At 37.6% G+C, this 23,961-nt stretch overlaps 1 long non-coding RNA gene across 1 annotated transcript; it reads right to left on the reverse strand.

Moving 5' to 3' along the window:
• Positions 1 to 813: 813 nt before the first annotated feature.
• On the reverse strand, positions 814 to 16,283 carry LOC120096628 (uncharacterized). The gene is made up of 3 exons (XR_015637079.1): positions 16,162 to 16,283; positions 8,163 to 8,278; positions 814 to 1,195 (listed from the first exon to the last, which is right to left on the reverse strand). It is a non-coding gene; the product is annotated as an uncharacterized LOC120096628 (long non-coding RNA).
• Between the last annotated feature and the right edge of the window lie 7,678 nt (positions 16,284 to 23,961).

Below are 23,961 nucleotides of genomic sequence, written 5' to 3' on the forward strand. Positions count from 1 at the left end.
TACATACCACCTATGGCCTTTGTAAGCTCATGCAAATTTGGTCTAAATGCTTCTCTGAGAGATTGCTATCTCTCACATGTCTGTCCTGCTGTAGCAAGAAAATAAACTCTTACTTGTCAAAGAGTAAGGGAAAGCCTTCACTGAACCCCATCTGTGTTTCAGGGAAAAGTGAATTGTACTTCAAAGATGGTGGATGGGACTCTGGCCCTGGAATAGATCTTCTGGGAGTTTTCTAGTAGTCCACACACCTCATGGGATCCAGATTTCAATCCATATATTAATAATAATAATAATATAATAATAATAATAATAATAATAATAATAATAATAATAATAAAACCTAGAGTTCATTCATTGGTTTTCATCTTTTTTTCTTAACAAGATTCTACTTTAGGTAAGTGGATTGTTTTGATTATTTTCTTTTTGTCAATTTTAGATCTGTTTTGGTGAGAACATTACACAAAATGTGTTTACTTGGTAATTCCAGATATGATATGAATATTAATATATAATAGAAAATCACACTGAGAGAACTCTAAATCTTCAATGTTCACCACAATAGGAGGGCAGCCCTTTCATTACACTGCACACAAACAAGTGTAAGTATACACTTTGATTTTCTGAGAATTCAATCTCCTCATTTATTATCGGAAACATCTGAGAGGACTTAGATACTGTAAGACTGTTCAAGTAAATGTTGGTTTAATTTTATAGGCAATAAGCCACACTACAGACAATGAGTTTTTCTATAAAATTAGATCTGCTGGTTATTGCTCAAAAGTTAACAATAATAGATGATAATAAACACATTGGTAGGAATTCTCAAGAATACCAAGCAGTAATTTATTTTAAAAAAACTAAATTTATAGCTTTTTTGCTTTCTTGTTTAATGTGCCTGGTTTTTTGCTTTTCATAGACTAAGGATATTTCAGAAAATATTAGATGCTTAAGGTCCTCGTCTTCTCATTATAAGCACTGTCTGATGAAAAGTCGCCCATACATCAGGGGGATGTCTGAGAAACATTGTGGTCAGATCATGGTCAGGGGTCTCTCTTCAGGAGAACCTGTTGAATGAAGCATCTGGTGTTGTCCTCGCTCATTCTTCATTCCGTCATTCTCACAGTCAACATCAGCAAAGCATAGGTCTTCCAGCTTAAGTATTTGTTAATGAACTCAGTAGGGCTCCTTTCCTGGACTCAAGAATATAGAAAGACCACACCCATCACTCAGCAGTATCTTATTTATTTCCCAAAGATACTAAACAGTACTGTGACAGTTAACAAGATAATTACCAAATTCCTTTAGATTTTTCCCATGGTGCAGCTGTGCTCCAGACATAATCACATCTCCTGAAGGGCTACTGCTTGTTCACAACCGTGTGTGTGTGTGTGTGTGTGTGTGTGTGTGTGTGTGTGTGTGTGTGTGTGTGTAATACTTGGGTATGCAAGTCACCTACATTAATAATTGAAATGTTGTTGCATAAAATGCAACAAAAAATTCCCTCATACCAATTTCCTTTAATTTTTCACACTACATTTGGCAAAAGAAATTGTATTTTACAGGATGAAAAAAATATTCGTTTCACCAATTTCTAATTGTATGTAGTAGATCCAGTTAAAGGAGCTATTTTTCCCCATAGCCAGATTTGTGGGCCATGGGAGAAAGTGACTGTATAATGAAAAATATGTAGCTAAGATTCATTTTCATCCTGTCCTTGTAAACATTCATTTGTGCAAATGTATATTTTCCATACAGAGAATGCAAATCATAAGTGCTATTCTGCTCTATTGGGCACAGTAAATTTGTGTTCTAAAAAAGTCCCCTAAATACATAATTTTCTACCAGCCAGGACTATCTTATTAAAAAGTCATTTTGGTTTACTGGATATTCCTTGAAAAATAACACTTATTAAATAACCAGCATCTCATTGGGCTGAGAAGTTTTTATTTTTTCTTTTTCTTGTAGCATAGGGACAGAAGAAAGTAGCAGCATGTGCCTCAGGTTTCCCAAAGTGCTTTGCAGCTCAGTATCTACCAGCCTCAAAAAGGCCATATCGTAATAGTCCCTCATCGAGATGTAGGTCTGTAGGTTGACAGGACCTTGGAAATTGGAACTACCATCTAAGCAGAGAATATTCCTGTCCTTTGAGGCTTTTTAACAATTACAACTTTGCTTCTCATGAAGATGACTGGACTTTTCATTTCAGTTTATTTTATGTCAACTTAATATAAGTCCATATGTTGGAAAAATCAAAAATATAACTATGAATATATACAAAATTATAATAATTAACAAAACAAAATATATTAGACCTTGGTTGTTCCTTTGTAGCTGAAACTGGTACATAATATTTTTCCTTATATTTAAATAAACACTGGTTTATTTAATATGATGCACTTATGGGCTCCCAGAAGATTCTCACTACTTGTGTTAATTACCATGTAGTTACCCTAAATAGCCTTCTGTATCTGGCAGTAGATCAGAGTATATGTGCAGAATCAATATCTGGACAGAAACTATAACCTCAAAGGAGTTCTTCATATCTACTACAACATGGCCACACTTCCTAATAGAGCCACTGTCTGGGCCAAGCATATTCAAACCATCACAATAACTCTTTTGTTTTGTGTGTCTTGACTTAATTAAAATGGCTTTCTAACAGTTTTGAAGCTTCTAAGGCTTGTTGTCACTCACTCTAAATATTCTCTATTTGTATCTTTCAGGGTATACACAGTCCATTCATTTTTTATTAAAATGAAAGAAGTTCAAAATGATCATTAACTAAAATGAGAAGAGATTTCAATGTATTCATAATAGACGTTTCATATATCTGGAAAGCTTGGCTGATGTAAATTATATTTATTTTCACATCTAAACAACTGTACTTCTTAGTGCTCCTATCCAGGTCCATTTAATGAGTATTCTATAATCTCCCTAACTTACCTCAATATTTTTCCCTGTCTGTCATGGTAATTTTAATTCCTTCCATCCACTTTGATACTTATCATAGATTTCTTACACTTACCAATGCTTGCTCATGTTCAAACATAGGATCACTAATAGTGGACATTTTTTACTCAGGATCTTAATTCGACTGCCTTCTCATATTCCTTATGCAGGTTGGTTACAAGCCAAGAATAATGATACCACTAAGAATAATTATATTCCAATAATAACTATTATCCTATATTTAATCAATAATAAAGAGGGAATTTGGCACAGGGCCATTTTAATCTCTACCATTATAATTATATTTTTCTGAGACATTATTTTGGCTTTATTTAAACATTTAACTTTAAATCAATTTTTACATTTCTAAATAATATAATGATGACATATCACTTAAAACATTACATTAAAAACTGCTTCCTGAAATCATAATTTGTAGATCAAATTATTTACATTTAATTAATTTTGTTTAACTATTCCCACTAACTACAGTAAATGTCAGATTGTGCTTATTTATATTTTCTGCTGAAACCCAGCACCTAGAACTAGGCCAAGCACAGTATAATTGGTACAAAAAAATGAGATTTATCCGTTCAGTAAATTGAGAAATCCCTGTTTACCTTTTATGTGTTGAGAGTCAGTATTAAGCAGCACATGATTCATGAAAAGCTCTGAAGCAATTTAAATACCATTGAGCTTATCTTTGCTCTCATGTTCTGGCTAGTTAAATCAGCTGGGAGGTTTACTGCAGTCCATAGGTGGTTGGTTACATAGCAGTTAGGGCTGTGTTTAGACACAGTGAGCTTCCCTGAGCATTTAAGGCAGATCCCAATCTTAGTAACAACTCCTTTCTCCTTTGTTTGATTTCACTTTTTAATTTCACTTCTGTCTGGTGACCTACATTAACCTATCTCGACTCTTTGCTGCTTACATATGAAACATTTTTTCCAGTATAACAATAATCGCATTTACGTTTGTCTTTGTGTCTTTTTGGTATATGCAACTTATCATGAAGTTATCTATATTTGATTTAAGAGCAATTTAAAAATCCCCCTTTGTCTCAGTAATTAATATATCATTTGTCTTCCTGGGTTTTGTGATTTCCTGAGATGGACTGACATTATTTGTTCTCATCTCTAGTCCATCAGTTTCATACTCTTCGGAACACATACTTGGGATTACACTTTTCTATAGTTCATTCATATTTGTTGCTATAAATATGTCCCATGTTAACTTGCTGGTGTTTTCTTGCTAGCTGAGAAATATTGCTCTATATATCTTGCCATTGTCTCTTCGCACTTGATAGGTTTTATTTTTACATTGTTACTAAAAATGTGAAAACGTACTTGTCTTTTGACAGTTCTATTAATTCTTAATTTCAAGAATTTCTCAGTTTACACATATTGCCATGTACTCAGCACACATTATTCCAGCTGCTATGTTTAATTTGCTGTATTGTTGCTTTAATAATTATAGTTTCATTTAGTACTTTTTATGAGCCCACTGAAGGGATATTTTTAATGATTTTTCTTTCTTACTTGTAAAATATACTTGGCTTTTAAAATTATTTTAAATTTTATTTTTCATGCGTGTTTTCCTTATATGTGTGTGTATCTATGCAACACTTGTGTACTTATGTCTATGGAGTAGAGAAAAAGGAATCAGTTCTTATACAACCTGAGTTGCAAGTGGCTTTAAGCTGTTGCGTGGGTGCTGGGAATCAAACCAAGGTCATCTGGAAGAGCAGCGAGTATTGTTAACTACCAAGACATCTGTCCAGTCCCTAATTTGTTTAATACTACACTAATCATGTTAAGCAAGAGGTTAGCATCTAAGATTTCCATACATGCATGTAAAGAAATCTGATCATATTCATCCCCCTCATTTCCTTTTCTTCAGTAAGACTTAAAATGTAGACATCCACCAGAACCACTTGTCCTTCTTACTAACTCCCAACTTAATTCAAGGACCTCAGAATTGTTTCCTGGCTATTCCTAAAGATATCTGGATACTATACCAGTGGTTTTCCCTTCTACATTTATTTATCCCTCTTTATTTTCTTTTTGACCTTTGGCTTATTGCAGTGACTCATGTCCTTATAACTGTTTGATTTATTTACTTTGTTTGATGCTTAATGATTTTCTATAGTTTGTAATGATCAAAAAATATCATAGAACCCATGCTGCTAAGATAATTTTTATAGGAGATAATCCTGTTTGGAAAGAATATTACTCATATGTATGAATCTAACTTAATGTTAAACTGTCATACATCTATTTCAAATTCTGGAATATTTAATTAATTTGTATTTTCTACAATTATTACCAAGGTAGACTTCAATAAATTATGAAATATATATATAGACATCCATATATATGTTGTAGGTCTGTTACATATTAGCAATCTGCTCTTTGATAAGAAAGATTCTTTCATATTAGAGCATTTATCTTTTCATTCGTATTGTTGTTTCTGTAATGGCATGAAAGTATGTATGGTTATTATTTTAATAATTATATATTACATATACTTAAATTTATTTGTTTATGAAATAGGTACCTGTTTATTTTAGGATAGTCAATATGTAGCTGAGGATAATATTAAAGTCGTGACATATTGCCTCTCTGTCAAGCGTGCTGAGATTACAGGTATATACACTGCCACACCCTATGTATGCTATACTTAGGATTTCCCTAGTGCTTCATTCATATTAGGTCTGCATTCTACCTGTAGAGTTACATGCCCAGAATAAAATTAGTCTTTCTCAAGTACATACATTGTTTATTTTCTACTGATTACTATGAAGAAAATAATATTACAATTAGAAGTTGTGAAATAGATAAATTGTTCATAATCATTAACAACAGGCAGAGGAATAAATACAGTTGCTCTGATTAACAAGAAAGAGATGAGTGGGCCCGAAGAGCTCAGATGCCAGCATTAGCTGTGAACTACAGAATGGCTGCTATTTAGGATGGTAGCTGAAATTCATTGGAAGTCATAAAATGAGGAAAAAAGAAACCAAATCTGTGAATTAGTCATGTATGGCATCAGGCATCCAGAACCTAATATATGAGAAACAAGGGCAAGAATGTCAACTCATTCTTAGCTGCACAGTGAGTTTGAGGTCACCATGGGATAATGAGACCCTGCTACATAAACACGAACAAAAGGGACATAAATATAAAATATTCCAAATTTAACTATTACAAATTACAGCATAAGTTAAAAATGACATATTCTATCAATGTTTAGCATCAGAGATGATAGAGCCTTATAAAAAAAGTCATTATGAATTAGCTACACTCATCATTCTTCAGGAAATGCTGAAATATGTGAAATAAATGAACATACTAGACATTGAAGTAAGATAAACAAGACATGGAAAAACAAATACTGCTAGAACTTCTTTTAGGAATGTAATAAAATAGTTTTGCCCTTTTACAAGTAGAGTACAATAAGGGTTGCCCCAAGCTAAAGACAGGGACAAATGAAGAGATAGTGGTCACCAAATATAATTTCGTACTTGAAATCATAAGAGAAAATCCAACGGATTCAGTTATCAAGTGAACTAATAAATAAACAAAAGCAAAATAATGGAAAAGAAAGGTAAATGTTAAATATGCGAAGGCAGACATGTTTATCGACTGGCTTTGATTAATTCAGTATGTACCTATTTTTACTGAATATTTTTTTATTTACATTTCAAGTGTGATCACCTTTCCCAGTTTCCTGCTCATACACCATATCATCCACTCTCCCCTGCTTCAAGGAGGGTGTTCCTTCACCCATCCACCTACCCCTTCCCCACCTTCCCACCCCAACATTCCCCTACACTGGGGGTTCGAGCTTTAGCAAGACCAAGGCCTTCTCCCCACACTGGTGCCCAACTAGGTCATCTTCTGCTACATATGCAGTTGGAGCCATGAGTCTGTCCATGTGTAGTTTTTGGGTAGTGGTTTAGTCCCTGGGGAGCTCTGGTTGGTTGGTATTGTTGTTTTTATGGGTTGCAAGCCCCTTCAGCTCCATCAATCCTTATTCTAATTTCTCCACTGGGGACCCCGTTCTCAGTTTGATGGTTGACTGTGAGCATTTTCCTCTGTATTTGTCATGCTCTGGCTAAGGCTCTCAGGAGACAGATATATCAGGCTCCTGTCAGCATGCACTTCTTGACATCATCAATATTGTCTGCGTTTGGTGGCTGTATGTATATGGACTGGATCCCCAGGTGGAGCAGTCTCTGAATGGCCATTCCTTCAATCTCTGCTTCAAACTTTGTCTCCATATCCCCTCCTATGAATATTTTGTCCCCTCTCCCTTTAAGAAGGACTTTGGTCATCCTTCTTCTTGAGCTTCATGTGTTTTGTGGTTGTACATATGAAACCACAATTCTATATCTTTGATACCTATCTCAAATAAAGTTGTAGGTGTTCAAGTTCTTGTAGTTCTTTAAGGGAGAGTGTTCCACAGAAAAAGATAATAAGAAACAAGACTAAAGGTAGAAAGAAAATAGACATTCTGATGAGAGGAGCTGTGTTTTGGAGAGAGCTGTTGGTCTGGTAAGGAACTGAAGCCTCCAGAGCCAAGAGCCAGCTATATTCAGAGTGGTATCATGGTGGAGGCCCTGAAAATGCTGTATCAACTATTACCCAAGTAAAAACCTGTCTTGACAGAAAAGCATCCAGCTCAGCATTTTGTAAGTCACTGACCTACAAAAACAGTGAGCTAATATTTGATTATGTTAAGATACTGGGGATAATTTTTATATGACATGTTGGCTACTTTTGGTTTTGCTGTCACTAAATTCCTGGCAAAAAGCAACTTAAAGGAGAATGGCTTTATTTGGGGTTGTAGAGTGAAGGGCTAGGTTACCAAGAGAGATTAGACTATGATAATCCTCAAAGCCTTCTCCTTGGGAACACAGCTCCTCAAGTCAAGCTTCCTTTTCTAGGGATTTCCTCAATCTTTCAAAGAGGATCACCATTTGGGGACTAAGAGATGAAACATTTGAATGCCAGGTTTGCTTCACAGCTATACCATAGTATACTACAACGAATATGTGTTTACATGTCTTAGTCAGCTTGGCTTACCCTAAGAAAATGGCAGAACAGGGAGCTGATACAGCATTGGTTTATTTTAATTAGCTTTGGAGCTGAGATGTCATAGATGAAGGGGGAAGCAGGCTCAGCAAACCTTTAACCACCTTCCCCAGTTACCTTGCAGGAGATTGCTTTCTTCTAGTGTTGTATGCACATGAGAGGGTAGAGAAGATAGCACCGAATCATCTGTTCACACAAGGATAAAGGCTCCATTCTGTGGGCTTCATGACATCCTGTAAGAAAAAATCTCCAAATTCCCTATCACTCTGATTAGGATTCAAACATAAGCGATTCAAGTGTATGACTATGTCTCAGGTTGGGGGAGCATAATCGAATCTATACCAATACAAGCAAAACATGAGTATCTGTGTGGATGCATAATTATCAGTTGTCAAAAGTTGAACTCCTTGCAAAGCATCAACAATGGATTTTAAGTTTGTGGCGCATCCAACCTGGGTACTTATCTTCTAAAATCTATTGACATCTCTTCCTAGAAAATGCTTGTCCTCTTTGTCTTTTTCCACTTTTAAGAACACAGAATTTATTTAAAATTATAGAGAATATAATTCTGTTGCTTTTCTAGTCAAAAATATTTTATGGGCATCTTTCCAAGTGGGTGCAAAAACACAAATATGCATTGAATTTTGCACAGGCGGCAGAGTGTCTTGGGTCATGAATCACCACCCTTTGTATAATGTATCTGGTATCGATGAACATTTAGTTTCCTTCCATTGCTTTGATTAACAAAACAGAGATGGATCCCCTTGCACATTCATCTCTGCAGTTCTGTTAAATTGCAGCCTCAGGAAATGTTTCTCAAAGTGTGATGGCTCTCTCCTCACAACAGACCCAACATTTCAAATGATTTATCTTCCTTTTCTATTTGCAAATTATATGCTCCACTTTTTCCTGAAGTGTGCTGTTGTTTATTCCCACACACCAAAACCAGAAAACTGTGTGAAGCCCTTTCTACCTCACCTCAAACCCATCTTTCTCCTGTTGTCTAACTTACTGCTGTTGTTTATTCGGGCAAAACTAATCCATGCTTCACTGTGTCTTCTTGTAGCATATTGTAAAATATGAAACTCAGTAGAACACTAGGTTTACTTTTAGGGTAGAGGAGCTTTGTCTCTCTCATCTTTACTCTTGTGTGTATAAATTAACTTGAATTGGTCTTCTTCAGATGACTGAAAGCAAGTCTACTGCTCCTCTGCTCTCCTTCAAGCCTTCTTTCCAGTCGTAGTCAGGACTCACCAGCTAAAAATGAAAAGCATCTCTCAATCTATCTCTCTTGGTCTCTCTGTCTGTCTATCTGTCTCTGACTCCCTCTTCATTCTTCCCTTTCCTCCTTATGCCTTCCATAGGATCTCTCTGAATCCTTGTTTTTAGTCTTTCATACTCTGAATTTCTGTTTTTTTCCTTTTTCTTCTTTTATTGTATATTTTTATTTACTTTTCAAATGTTTTCCCTTTTCAAGGTTTCCCCTCCAGAGACCTGCTATCCAATCCCCATCTTGATGCTTCTATCAGGATGCTCTCCTACCCACACATTCCATCCCGCCTCCGTGCCCTGACATTCCCCTACAGTGGGGCACCAAGTCTTCACAGGACAAAGGACCTATCCTCCCATGAATGCCCAACAAAGCCATCCTCTGCTATATATACAGCTGGAGCCATGGGTCCATCCCTGTGTACTCTTTAGATGGTGGTTTAGTCCCTGGAAACTTTGGGAGGCAAGTCTGGCTGGTTGGTATTATTGTTCTTGTAATGGGATTGCAAACCCCCTTCAGCTCTTTCAGTCCTTTCTCTAACTGCTCCATTGGGGATTCCCATCCTAAGTTCATGTTTGGCTGTAAGCATCTGCCTCTGTATTTATCAGGCTCTGGCGGAGCCTCTCAGGTGACAGCTATATCAGGCATCTGTCAGCATGCATTTCCTGGCTTCTACAATATCGTCTGGGTTTGGTGGCTGAATATGGAATGGATTTCTAGGTGGGGCAGTCCCTGGATGTCCTTTCTTTCAGTCTCTGCTCCACACTTTGTTTCTATATTTCATCCTGTGAGTATTTTTCCCCATTCTATGAAGGACTGAAGCATCCACATTTTGGTCTTCCTTCTTCTTGAGTTTCATGAGGTTTGTGAATTGTATCTTGGGTATACCGAGCTTTTGGGCTAATATTCACTTATCTGTGAATGCATACCATGTTTGTTCTTTTGTGATTGGGTTATCTCATTCAGGATGATGTTTTCTAGTTCCATCCATTTGCCTAAGAATTTACTCTGTATTTCTATATTAACTTTATAGCCTTGTTCTTTATTTAAAAGGGTTTTGATTTCATCAGGTCTTGTCTCTGTGGTGGAGAGATGTAGAAGGTTTGCCAAGGGGATTGAACCAGATTAACTTGGCTGGATCCTTTTAATAAACACAGACAGACAGACAGACACACACACACAGGGAGGGGGAGAGAGAGAGACAGAGAGAGAGAGAGAGAGAGAGAGAGAGAGAGAGAGAGAGAGAGAGAATTTATTAGAATGGCTTACAGGCTATAGTTCATCCGACTCAACAATGAACAGTAACTGTCTATGTACAGGAGGTCCAAGAACCTAATAGTTGTTCAGTTCATGAAAATGAATGCCTTAACTGGTTCGACATATGTAAGGATTCCAAAGAAACAGGCACTAATGCTAAGGAATCGATAGACTTGCCAGTAAAAGTGAGAGAAAGTAGGCAAAGAAAGCAAGTTTTCTTCTCCCATGCCTATTCTATAGATGCCTGTAGAAGATTGTTCCAAGTGAAGTTCTGTATGAGCGAATTAGTGAGCAACAACTGAAACCACAGAATCCTCCAGATTTTGGGTTGCACCAATACTACACATCCACTTTTATGTTATAAAATGTAACACAAGGTATTTGCCCCTGTTAATAGACAAAAGGATAAGGAGAAGGGCTGAAATGTTAGATATAATTTGATATTATGTGTTTAGCATGGAGTTCTTGTAGAAGCCAGGAAACTTGAAAGAGACCATTGGGTAGGGAATGGCTTATGGATAAATGGGAGTAGAACTTAGGTTCTATGAAGGCAGAGCAGAGAAATATTAGAGATACCAAGATTTAAGCAGGAAGGTGTGAGGAATAGGGAAAATATCAGCCAAGAGTGGAGGGGGGCTTGATTTCAAAGAAAGTCATATAGAAACCTACTATGTGACCAACTAAAGTATAAATGGTATATATGTAGAAAGGAACGAAAATGCCTGTAGGGCTGAAAATACTACTACTAAAATCTGTAGAAGAAAACCCCAGTGAGGGTGGTGAACTACTTCCTTAGTGAGTGACTAGTCAGAAAATTCTCTGAGGATACCAAGAACCATATGGACTTTTGCTATTTTTCTGGGTTGCCCCATTTACAGAAGATATATCATAAATGGTAGAGAAAAATCAAGCTGTAACTGAGCTGTGATCTTTCACCCTGCTGGTTTTCTTAATCCCAATACATTCTCTCCTAGTTAATTTTATTTCAACTTGAACCAAGTTACAGACATTTGGGAGGAGGCACTCTCAAATGGGAAAAGATTGGACTGTAAGTGTGTCTGTTGAACACTTTCTTCATTAAATATTGACAGGGAAACCAGTCTATTATTGTAGGTGATCCAAACTTGGGTAGATAGTCTTGACTTATAAGAAATCAGGCTAAATAATAGGTGAGAAACAAGGAAGTAAGCATAGGTCCTTTGTGGTTTCTGCTCAAGGTCCAGTGTCCAGCTTCCTTACATGACTTTTTGACTTTTCTCAGTCATGGAGTATGACCTGAGAGTTGTAAGATGAAACAAATCCCTTCATTCCCACTTTCTGTCATGATGTTTATCACTCACATAAATTATGAATAACACAGGTTCTATGCAGGTAGCTGGGTACAGGGGTACTAGTAATCATACCCAACTATGAATCCAACTATAGCACTAACTTGTCAGGCAAAGAATGCCCAGTAGATAAAATAGTGAAACTATTTTTATGAGGGTAATGGAACGCCCTTCTTAGATTTGAGTATTACACCACAGGGGAAAAAGCTATCTCTTGGTCTATAGACCTGATCAAAATCCCATGGCTAGGGGAAAACATAGGCTTCAATGAGAAAATGTATACTATGCTTTTGACTAGCTAAATTGCCATAATGTCAAATTACCTTATAAATATTAACATTTATACCCTCAAACAAATGTTTAATGTTGCCTTATTCAAAGAAGTCTCACTTTCCAGTGAATGGTGACTAATGTACTCATAGGTAAACACATTGTTCAGGATAAGTGACAGCTCGGTATTCACCCCTAAAGCAGTCATTTAGACTGTTCCCTCAGAATCTCATGGAACAAAGTGAAAGAGGAGAGGAAAGAATGCAAGTTACAGTAGATAGAAAGGCTGTGAGAGGCTATCTTCTGAAAAAGACAATGCCATTGCAATGACCACTCTCTTCTAGCTGTGGATACATGCACTGCATCTGTTCAATAATAAGCCTGTCACCAGTCAGGTATAGATGGAAGTGAGGGATCTTGTGACTATATCTTCATCACTGAACTATTACATATTCTTGCTATATCTGAGGGGTGTGGTTGATGGTCACTGGCTTCTACTATGTACTCACTGTTGATCACACAAAGCTCCGGGTCACAAAACTAGAGGTCATAAATCCAGGAAAGGTAGTAGAGAGGGGTGGGCCACAGGTATGGGAAGAAGATAAGAGGAAACTGGAAGTAAACAGAATGTTTTCATACATTTATGAAATATTAAAGAACAAGATCAGTTAATAAAAGAAAACATGTTTAAGTAGGTGACAATATTCAGCAAGTTGAGTTCTATTGATTTTAACCTCTTCAGATGAAATCAAATAATATGTGTACTTTGATGATAAGCACTATTCATATGTTGTAGATGTGATAGAAATGATACAGGTGTCAATTATGATATGTATTCCCACGAAATACAATGAATAAATAAATATTTTTAAAGATATCTATAAAAATAATCTACTGAGTTAAATTTATGCTATGTATATGTGGTTGCATATATATGCATGAGTTCAGGGTCATCCACTTGAAGTTATTGAGGTAGAAGGAACCACAACCCTGAAGAAAGTCTGACTCTCCCTTCCTCAGGAGCTACCAATGATCAATAGCTCCTCAGCTAGTAAAGAGAGCTCTTGAGCCCATTCTTTTTCAGGGTTGTAATGTTAACTGTCTAATTTCAAGTTTGGAGGGTGTGGGATTTGGAATCTTTGAAGATGTTTGTGTGGGTAGGGAATATGATCAAATTACAATGTATATATTTATGAAATTTTCAGAAAAATGAATAAAACATTATATGTACTGAAAATATCTTTGAAGTGATGTATGTGGTATTAACTTATCAGAATGGTCAGTAGAATGTCTCTGATATATGTTTGTGTGAGCATGTGTCTGTCTGTGTGTGTGAGTGCCTGTCTGAAAGCAACAGTTTTCCTGCCTGACTGCCTACCTTTTGTTTGTTTTGCATTTTTGCATTTGGTTTAAATACCATTGTTCCTAGTTATTTTCTTCATAAGTATGAATTTCACCAACATCATGAATACACAGAGAAGACTTCTATCTGTAATGCTTAGGAGACTTCTGCAACAATAGTTTGAGCTCATCAAATGTTCATGACATGAGTAAAGTTGATTATTGGCTTACTCAGACATATTTTAATGACACTATCTAAACACTCTCTTACAAGAAGTTGGAAAACTTGAGCGTGCATCCATTCCTCCACTGACAGATGGTAGAATGTGAGAGACACACACCTTTTTGTTACATCTCTTCTCCTCCATTTTAGAAACAATATCCTCTCAGTACCATGCCCTGCCATGAAGTTGCTCTTAACAATAACTTGAGCTCACTGTGTCATCTCTTATCCTCTAACCTGTACCTCCTTTTACAGTGAGATATGAACTGGGCAAATATCACTTGGGCAGTGCAGCTTTATGCAGCTCTATGGAACAGATATCTCAGCAGAGATGGAAAGCTGTGTACAAGCTTAGTTATTGAAAATCCTCCATCCTTCCTACCTTAGAATGTTGTCATTCGTACGGATGAACCATCTGGAGATGAACTACTTGGAAGTGTATTAGAAAGAAAAATATAACTGATTTTATGCCTTCAGCTTCCCATGATCTTTTTGCTCTATGCAATGTTTCTAGGAATTTCATAATTTCTCAGAATTCTGCTTCAAAATAATTCATATAAATACAACTGCCTGCTTCCTAAAGCTTTCATGAACATCTATATCCCCTGCTACAAATGCTTAACTACTTCTCCTTGGCTGTGTTGAGGAAGGAGACGAAAGGGGGTTGGAGATTAATTCATTGCTAGGAACTATTCCATAGTTGTGTCCAACATGGAGTTATAGGAAAAGGGGAGAATGGTCTCTAGAAGAATTCTGGCCTCTGGGGAACCCTTAACATTTCAGTGCATTTTTAATTGGATATTTTATTTATTTACATTTGAAAGGCTATCCCCTTTGAAAGTTTCCCCTCCAGAAATCCCCTATTCCATCCTCTCCCCCCCACTTCTAGGAGGGTGCTCCCCTCCCCAATCCCAGCATCTCTGCCCTGGCATTACCTTCACTGGAGTATAAAGACTTCCCAGTGATGTCCAACAATGCCATTCTCTGTTACATAAGCAGCTAGAGCCATGGGTCCCTCCATGTGTACTCTTTGGTTGGTGGTTTAGTCCCTGGGAGATCTGAAGGGTCTGGTTGGTTGATATTGTTGTTCTTCTTATGGAGTTGCAAAACCTTTCAGCTCCTTCAGTCCTTCCCTATCTCATCCATTGGTGTCCTCCTGCTCAGTCCAATGGTTGGCTGAAAACATCCAACTCTGTATCAGTAAGGTTCTGGCAGAGCCTCTTGGGAGACAACCATATTCGGCTCCTCTCAACAAGCATTTCTTGGCATCAGCAATAGTATCTGGGTTTGGTGGCTGCATATGGGTTGGATCCCCAGGTGAGACAGTCTCTGGATGGTCTTTCCATCAGTTTCTGCTCCACTCTTTGTCCCTGTATTTCCTTTAGACAGGAGCAATTCTGGGTTAAACTTTTGAGACGGGTAGCTGGCCCCATCCCTCAACTGCGGGCCATGTCTAACCTTTGGATATGATTTCTACAACTTCTCCTTCTGCTTTGTTGGTTATTTCAGCTAATGTCATCCCAGTTGGGTACTAGGAGCTTCTTGCTTCCCTGATATCTGGGAGTTTCTGTTGGCTATCCCCCAGTTCCCCATCCCCCATAGCAACATACCTCTGTTCAATTTCCTAACCCTCTGTCGTCCTTCTGTGTTCTCCCACATCTTATCCTGCTCCCCATTTTCCTTGCCATTCCTCTCTTCCTCCAAAGTCCTCCCACCCTCTACCTCCCATAATATTTTGTTCCCCATTCTAAGTAGGACTGAGACATCCGCACTTTGGTCTTCCTTCTTCTTGAGCTTCAGATGTTCTGTAAGTTGTATCATGGGTATACATAGCTTTTTTCCTAATATCCACTTATCAGTGAGAACATAGCCTGTGTGTTCTTTTGTGACTGTGTTAACTCTTTCAGGATGATAGTTTCTAGTTCCATCCATACATCAGACAGACTGACTGAGATAAACATCTTACATGACAGCAGATGCTGGCGAGGATGTGAGGAAAGAGGAACACTTCTCCATTGCTGGAGAGGATGTGGAGAAAGAGGAATACTTCTGTATTGTTGGTAGGATTGCAAGCTGGTACAACCACTCTAGAAATCAGTCTGATGGTTCCTCACAAAATTAGAAATAGTTCTACCTGAGAACTCAGCTATATCACTCCTGGGCATATACCCAAAAGATGCTCCAACCTATAACAACAACAAATGCTTGGGGCTGGGGATTTAGCTCAGTGGTAGAGCGCTTACCTAGGAAGTGCAAGGCCCTGGGTTCGATCCCCAGCTCCGGAAAAAAAAATAAATTAAAAAAAAAAAAAACAAAAACAAATGCTACACTCTGTTCCTAGCAGCCTTATTTATAATAGCCAGAAGCTGGAACAAACCCATTTGTCCTTCAACAGAGGAATGAACACAGAAAATGTGGTAAATTTACCTAATGGAATACTACACAGCCATTGAAAACAATGAGTTCATGAAAGTCGCTACTGATGCTTCTTAACTCCAGTAAGAAATGGCTGAACTTGCAGGCCCCATGACTCCTTGTTACATACCAGCAGTGCCTAATTCAGTGTATCCAGAACAGTTATTGTGTGTAATCCTCTTGTCCTATGACATCACAATGCTCACTCTGCTTTATTCACAAGCTGAATATTCTTGCAGTGAACTATTCACCCTTCCACTGCATCATCCCACTCTAATGTGTTATTTGGGGACTCTTTTATATCAGTTGAAATTTCACAGTGGTGGACAAAGGTAGGGAATTGATATAGCAGGATCCTGTAACACATCTCTTACAAGTTAATATTTTAGAAAAAAATGGTCAAGCCTAGTAAATGAGAAACAAAATCATTTAAATTTCCATTCAACATTAAGCATGTAGTTTTATATTAGGTACTAATTACTCTTAGTATTGTGTTGGCTGGTCATAATAATCATCAGCAATAATCTAATTTTTAAAATCTTACACACAGCTGTGCTAAATCAAAGATCTTATTTGCAAAGATAGACAAATAATCAATATTCTTGATAATTGTAATTGCTAATATTTCAAACTGATATAGTGTGAGTAGGTAGTTCATAGTGAGATAAATGTAAGATTTGGAATTAATTGGCTAATACTCAATTGACCACCTAACTCATCTGCAGTCATATATAAAGTCCATCATATAGTCTTCACGGTAACTTTATACTTAATATTGTATCCCAGGAAGTTGTGAATGGATGTTCACACAAAAATATATTGAAATAAGGCTTGTGAGATGGCTCGTTGGGTAAAGCATTTGTAGCCAAGCTGGATAACCTGAGTCCCATCTTGGAAATTGCTTAGTAGAAGGAGAAAATAAACCACTGCCAAATGGTGCCCTCTGACGTCAACATACATGCCATGGTTAAAGGGTACACATAAACAAACACACCACACACCACACACACACACACACACACACACACACACACACACACACACATACACACACATATGCAATTAGGTTCTTAATGAATATAACTGGTTACAGAATTACACGTGACTTCTAATTCATTCTGGTCATGATAGTTTGAAATCCTGCACGCAGGCTGACAGAAACCGGATGTAGATCTCTCCTGAGAGAAACACCCAGAATATGGCAAATACACAGGCGAATGCCAGCAGCAAACCACTGAACTGAGAATGGGACACCCGTTGAAGGAATCAGAGAAAAGACTGAAAGAGCTTGAAGGGGCTTGAGACTCCATATGAACAACAATGCCAACCAAGCAGAGTTTCCAGGGACTAAACCACTACCCAAAGACTATACATGGACTGACCCTGGGCTCCAACCTCATAAGTAGCAATGAATAGCCTAGTAAGAGCACCAGTGGAAAGGGAAGCCCTTGTTCCTGCCAAGACTGAACCCCCAGTGAATGTGATTGTTGGGGTGAGGGCAGTAATGGGGGGGATGGTGAGGGGAACACCCATAGAGAAGGGGAGGGGGAGGGGTTAGGGGGATGTTGGCCAGGAAACCGGGAAAGGGAATAACAATCGAAATGTAAATAAGAAACACCCAAGTTAATAAAGATGAAAAAAAAAAAAAACAAAGAAATCCTGCACCCACCACACTTGGTAAGTATCATATGTCAAAGCTTGGGATGGGAGTATGTTGGACCACAGTGAAACAGGTCTTCAATCTGCAATTCCCAGACAGATCATAAGACAGATCATCAGACACTGCACTCTAGCAGGAGAATCACAAGCAAGAACATTGACAAAGAGCTCAGTAGCCCATGCCTCATCGCTGAGCTGACGGGACACTGTTTCAGTTTCTCATGATGCTGATGAAGGAAAGAATATTTTCAATTCATTCTTTGCAGTGATTCTTCCTGTGCTTAGAGCAAGTGTCAAGTACAAGTTATATCCTGAGATATAGCATGCACAAAGACAGTGTTAGCCATCGCCACCTTGTGTTTCACCACATGGAATTATCAGTTCTAGTCTCTTTTCTTGGGTATTATTTGTGATACAAAATCTTGCTCTTTAGGTCAAGTTTGGACACTAAGGCTTTCCTTATTGAAGGAAGAAACTTTCTACATAAAACAAGGCAGTAAAATTCAACTTGGAGCGTCATTCTCTCCTAAGATCTGCTGTAATTTTTTTTAATAAAACTGGGGATTTACAGTTGCATATAAATTGCCTATTATGATATAACCTTACTGCTACATTTGTCTTACAAATGCAGTTCCCGACACAGGCCAACAAATTACCTTCCTTTAAATTTTATTTCTCTTTAAACTAGGTATATAAAACTACCACAATAAAATTCTGTCCGTTCGTGGAATTTTAAGTGGAAAACTGAATTTTTCCACCACCAAATCTTGATCTACCTTGTTCTCTCAAACCACCTGTTGTTCATAAGCTTTGTGCAAAGCACAGGTCTGTTAACACCTCTCCAACGAGCACCTTTCAATTGTTCTAGCTCAAACTAATTATATAAACCTAGTCCTCAAACATAACCACGAGGACCCTCTCCTTAGCACTTACACCAAATAATCTTCCAGTATGTTTGCACTTGTGCCTCACCCAAAGACAATAGACTCTAAGGTCAGAGACAAGACTTCATTCAACCCCTCCTCTTCTCACTGGTGTTATGCATGTAAAAACACAACATTCCAGTGCTTTCAGGTCTAAGCAAATAGAAATAAAGTTCATTTTATAGGAAACAAAAAAAAACCTAATGTTTACAAAGCCAATAATACATGCTGGAAAATTATATATATAATTTTATTTATTTAATTATATATGTAACTTAATTATATATATATATATATATATAATTTTCCTCACAGCAGGAGTTTTCCTTCTGTACATAGGAACAATGTAAATGATTCCAAGGGAACATATTTACATTGATCTGGATTGACCAATAATTATTTCCTCCTAATTCTTATTGTTTCTTTGGTTCACCACTAACAGTTCCCTTATTAGCCTCTGGCTAAGATAGAATAGTGGAGTTGATCCCTTTGTTAAAAAGGTCCCTGAATTTCACTTCTACTCTGGCATGTGGGATTTCAGAAGCTTTTCAACAGGCTATTCTGTCTTTAATAGAGTGACCAATATTTTCTTTAAAAGGACACATCTGCCAGAAATCATTTTGCCTCAAACAAGAGAGAAACACAATGGGTAAAGTCTCCAAGATGTGACAATCTCACAGGCACGCTAAGAACATTCAGGATCTATCACAGTCAACTAAGCAGAATTTTAAAACAGGAACCAGATACATATAAGGCATGGGGTTGTGAAACACAGCGATTATCTTCTCAATGTTAGCTGAAAATGCTTCCGAGAAGGCAAGAATAACATGATCTTTCATGTGAGAAAGGGATCCACAGCCTGCACATATCCAGAAAGGAGGCTATCAGGAAAGCTGCATTCTCTGCATTAGTAACGATTGGGAACTGGAGGGGAGCCTGCCCCAGACCATGATTCTTCTCAATAGTACTTTCCACAAGTGTCTTAAATCATAGGTATTGGTCATTTTAATGTTAAAACAAAATTATTTCTGGAAAATAATTATTGTTCTAATGTATACCTCTGCTTTTCAAAGAAACTTACTGGAATAAAGGACATATATGACCAAGACAAACATAAGAATTTCCATCCCTTTTTGACAAAGTTGTCCTAGTGGAAGTTTATAATGACTGAGGATTCAGAAAGATAAAAAAGCAACATTTTCATAGACTGATGGCACAAAACACAGACAAATTTTTTGTGATTTTGTTTTATAAATTCAGGGGTCATGTGACTTCAGTACTAACTGTTCCTGCCAAAAGCATCGGTACAGATGGGAATATTAATTTGCTTGACCAGATGGGTGACAATGTCACTCTGAAAGGTGGTTCCAGTAGGCTGATCTGACTTTCACCATCACCGAAATTGCCCCGCTAATGAAGTATGTTTGCATTTGTGGCTGTCAATTGGGACCTCAGTCACTGTAAATCATAAGGAAGTCAGGATGCAGTGCTGGAGATCCCATGTAAAGCCTCATTGGGACAGTGAGTTTCACGGAAGCAGCTCACTGAGATCTCATTCCAGAGTCAGAACTATCAGTACAGGTAAGATCAGTTGCCTACTTCTGCTCTGTTTAATGAAAGAATTTGAATTAAGAAACATTACACTAAGCATCATTTAAACATAGTACATGACTGAAATAGGATTCTGGAGCTTAGGAATGCTTGTCCTCAGGTTCTTTTTCTTTTTTTTTTTCAAAAGTTACGTTCTCATACACAGTTAGTGCAATTGTTAAAGAGAAACTCATTGATTAATATTGTTTCTAAGTTCATGTTGTGCTGTGACTTTCTCCTTATATCTATTCAATATTAAAGTTCTAGCTGGAGCAATTAGGCAAGAAATGGAAATCAAAGGGATACAAATTGGAAAAGGAAGAAGTCAAGATATCACTATTTGTAGATGAAATGATCGTGTACATAAGTGAACCAAAGAAAAAAAATCCATGAGTGAACTCCTACAGCTAATAAACAACTATAGCAAACTGGATGGAAAAAAATTGACCCAAACAAAGCAGTAGCTATCTTCTACTCAAAGGATAAACTGGCTAAGAAAATAGGCAAATGACCCCATTTACAATAGTCACAAATAATATAAAATACCTCGGTGTGACAATAACCAAGCAAGTAAAAGATCTATATGACATGAACTTCAAGTCTCTGAAGAAAGAAATTGAAGAAAATCTCAGACGATAGAAAGATCTTTCATGCTCATGGATTGGCAGGATTAATACTGTAAAAATGGACATCTTGCCAAAAGCAAGCTACAGATTCAATACAATCCCCCATCAAAATTCTAACTCAATTCTTCACAGAGATAGAGAGGGCAATTCACAAATTCATCTGGAAAAACAAAAAACCCAGAATATCAAAAAACATTCTCAACAATAATAGAACTACCATCCCTGACCTCAAGCATATTATAGAGCAACAGTGATAAAAGAAAAAAAAACAAGGTATTGGTACAGAGACAAACAGGTAGATCAATAGAATAGAACTGAAGACCCAGAAATGATCCCACACACCTTTGTTCACTTTTGACGGAGCCGAAACCCTCCAGTGTAAAAAATGATAGCAATTTCAACAAAAGTTGCTGGTTGACCCATTCTTATTCTTTGTACAAAACCCCAGTCCAAGTAGATCAAGGACCTCCACATAAAACCAGATACAATGTATCTAATAGAAAAGAAAGTGGAAAGAACTTTGAACATATTGGCATAGGGGAAATTTTCCTGAACAAAACACTAATAGCTTATGCTATAAGATCAAGAATTGACAAATGGGACCTCATAAAACTGCAAAGCTTCTATAAGGTGAAGGACACTGTCAATAGAACAAAATGACAATCAACAGAATGGAAAAAGATCTTTACCAACCCTAAATCCAATTGAGGACTAGCATCCAAAATATACAAAGAACTCAAGAACTTAGACTCCAAAGAACCAAATAACCCTCTTAAAAATGGTGTATAGAGCTAAACAGAGAATTCTCAACTGAGGAATCTCAGTGGCTCAGAATCACCTAAAGAAATGTTCAGGGAAATGCAAATGAAAACAACCCTGAGATTCCACCACATACCAGTCAGAATGGCTAAGATCAAACACTCAGGTGACAGCAGAGGATGTGGAGACAGAGGAACACTCCTCTACTGCTGGTGATATTGTAACTCGTACAACCGCTCTGGAAATCAGTCTGGTGGTTTCTCAGAAAATTGGACACAGTACTACCTGAGGACCCAGATATATCACTTCTGGGCATATACCCAAAAGATGATCCAACATAGAACAAAGACACATACTCCACTATGTTCAGAGCAGCCTTATTTTTAATAGAAATAAGGTGTCCCTCACCAGAGAAAAGGATACAAAAATGTGATACATTTACACTATGGAGTACTACTCAGCCATTAAAAACAAAGACTTCTTGAAATTCACAGGCAAATATCATCCTGAATGAGGTAAACCAGCCAAGAACCTACATGGTATGTTCTCACTGATAAGTGGATATTATCCCCAAAGAAGCTTGAAATACCCATGACACAACTCACAGACCATATGAAACCTAAGAGGAAAGAAGATCACACCAAAGTGTGGATGCTACAGTCCTACTCAGAAGGGGGAAGAAACAATATGAGAAAAGGAAAGGGAAAGAGGGACAAGTTAGGGAGAAAGGAGGGGGAGGTGTCCAGATCAGATATGGGAGGAGACGGGGGAGAAGTACAGAGGGTCAGGAATTTGAAAGTTGGTTTGTAGCAGTGAGGAAGGGTAACTGGCAGTAGCCACTAGAAAGTCCCAGATGCCAGGGCCCAAAGAGGTTCCCAGGACACAACAAGGAGAACATGAGCTGAAATACCCAACAAAGAGGATTAGACATGAAGGCCAGCAGTTGAAGAATGGGACTACCAACCCACCTCAAAAATATTAATCCAGAATTCCTCCTGTCAAAAGCAAATTCAGGGACAGAAACTGAAGGAAAAGCCATCCAGAGACTGCTCCACCCAGGGATACAGCCCATCTACAGACACCAAACCCAGCTATTTAATAAAGATGTAAAAAAATAAAGAAAAAAAACCCAGCCACTATTGCTGATGCCAAGAAGTGTTTACTGACAGGAGCACTGTATAGCTGTCCCCTGAGAGACTCTGGCAGAGCTTAAGCAATACAGACATGGATATACAGAGCCAACCATCAGACTGAGCACGGGAACCCCAGTGGAGATATTAGGGCAAGGATTGTAGGAGCTGAAGGGGTTTGAATTCTCATAAGAAGAACAATATCAACCAACCAGACTCCAAACCTCCCAGGGACTAAACTACTAATCAAATAGTACACATGCGAGGACCCATGACTCCAGCTGGATATGTAGCAGAGTATTGCTTTATCTGACATCACTGTAAGGGGACCCCCTTTTTACCTGTGGAGGGTTGATGACCCAGGATAGGGGAATGCTAGGGCATTGAGGCAGGAGTGGGTGGGTGGGTTGGGGAGTATCCTTATAGAGGGAGGGGTGGGGGAAGGGATAGGGGAGTTTGTGGAGGGGAAACTGGGAAGGGGGAAAACATTTGAAATGTAAATAAGTAAAATAACCAATAAAAATTAAAGATAAGCATACAAATTAAACAATTGCTGACAATAAATAGTAAAATGTATTTTAAAAAATAAATAAATAAAATTAATGAATATTCTTTATAGCATGAAAATAGTTTATAATCATAAAGAATAGTTTACTGCCTTAAAATACTCATTTTCCTCAGCTCTTCCTCCCTTCTTTTCCAACACTAAAATGTGACTCTCTTGATCTTGTTAATCTGCCAAAAGTTTGGTCATCTCATTTACACAGAGCTGGAACTCTTGAATTGGCACTCCTTCCAGACATGCTCCTGTCTGCAAAACAGACTAACTCCCTCCTATAGCTTAGGCAGCTTGATAGGTCATAGTTGTTATTGTTGTTTTGATTTTTTGATGGATAATTACTTTACCATAAGGATGTACCACACTTGGCTTTTCCATTCACCTGGGTAAAATTGCATTTCAAATTCCTTTAGTTTGGAGCAATTCTAGGTGAAGTTGCTCCATGTAGTAAAGTTTATTATTATATACATTTTAATACATCTAGGAACATATCCTGAGCCAAATCACTATATTACATATGTTTCTTCATAGAAGAAATGAGAGTACCTTCTGTGTCACACACCATT

The sequence above is a fragment of the Rattus norvegicus genome, chromosome 14, assembly GCF_021556685.1.
Source record: "Rattus norvegicus strain SHRSP/BbbUtx chromosome 14, alternate assembly SHRSP_T2T, whole genome shotgun sequence".
Classification (NCBI taxonomy): Eukaryota; Metazoa; Chordata; class Mammalia; order Rodentia; family Muridae; genus Rattus; species Rattus norvegicus.